At 37.4% G+C, this 1,112-nt stretch overlaps 1 protein-coding gene across 6 annotated transcripts in view; it reads left to right on the top strand.

Moving 5' to 3' along the window:
* tasp1 (taspase, threonine aspartase, 1) overlaps nt 1-706 on the top strand; it is a 29,865-nt gene extending 29,159 nt beyond the window's left edge. For all 6 annotated transcript variants that reach the window (XM_047029089.1, XM_047029091.1, XM_047029092.1 and 3 more), the window contains one exon: nt 1-706. This exon is cut by the window's left edge and continues 168 nt beyond it. The gene's annotated coding sequence lies outside the window, so the exon portion shown is untranslated.
* Nucleotides 707-1,112: the final 406 nt, after the last annotated feature.

Below are 1,112 nucleotides of genomic sequence, written 5' to 3'. Positions count from 1 at the left end.
TGTTTAACCCCTTGGTAGCAACTTCAAACTTAAGTACCTTAAATGCAAAAAAACAAAAAAAAACATTTTGTGTCACTTTACAACATTTTCAAGGGTTTCTGAAATGCACATTAAAAAACGCTAGAGTAGAGGAAAGAGGATGTTTTGAATAAGTAGGAATATGTTCTGCTCGTTGAGTGTGAGAGTTGAAGGCTATGTATTGAAGAGCTGTTTAAACGGGGGCTCGTGCACTTTCCAGCAGGCTGTAATCTGCCTCAGGTCATGCATCCTTGGTTCATCACCCAACCAGACTGTTAGTCACCATTGGATAGAGTGCTATATATTTATATTGTCACATCGACAGAGGCCTGTATTTTGTTGTTAGAGAGAAATGATAATTGATACAAAATGATGTATGCATTTGTAATCCCCCATGAAATGGTGGTGCTTTTTGAAGTACTGTATTTGGAACAAAGGGTCTAATGGATACTTTTCTTGGATTGTACTCTTTTTTTTTTCTCATTTGCTGTCTTGCTAAACTACTTATAACAAACAAACAAAAAAGTATGACGATATGATTCAATGTTAACAATATATGCAGCTTATTGTATCTTTACTTGAAACTACTTCATGAGAAATGTCACTAGCTATTATTGTTATCAGGATAGTGTGTACTCAGCTCTCTGCATCGCTTAAGAAGCGAATATAAACAGACTGTTGCTTCTGCTGTGGTGTGTTATTCCTGTTTACAAATATGCTCAGTTTCTGGTAAATAACCCAACTCTGCCTCCACTCTCCTGTATTGTCCTGCTCTCATTTAAGAAGCTAAATATGCTCTATTTAGAGAGCGGCGTTTGGTTTCTGGATCCAGCAGGCGGCAGAATGTAGGTCTCTCTTAGCTGCACATATCATATAATCTTTACTGTGGGCTGCCCAAGATTTATAGTCTAGAAATAAATTATACACTTGACAATAACCCAAAGTTAAAAAAGAGAACTATGCCTAAGGAGCTAAGGAACAGACAAATGATTCAGTTGGATGTTGAATGAAGGATAATTGTTGAGTTGGCAATAAGTTCAGCTCACACGGTTTGGTTGTTTGGTTGTTGCTGACAACCGGGAGGTTTGTTCTTG

This window comes from Hypomesus transpacificus, chromosome 11, assembly GCF_021917145.1.
Source record: "Hypomesus transpacificus isolate Combined female chromosome 11, fHypTra1, whole genome shotgun sequence".
NCBI lineage: Eukaryota > Metazoa > Chordata > Actinopteri > Osmeriformes > Osmeridae > Hypomesus > Hypomesus transpacificus.
Note: the sequence above shows the minus strand (reverse complement) of the source record. Positions and strands in the feature narration are given on the sequence as shown.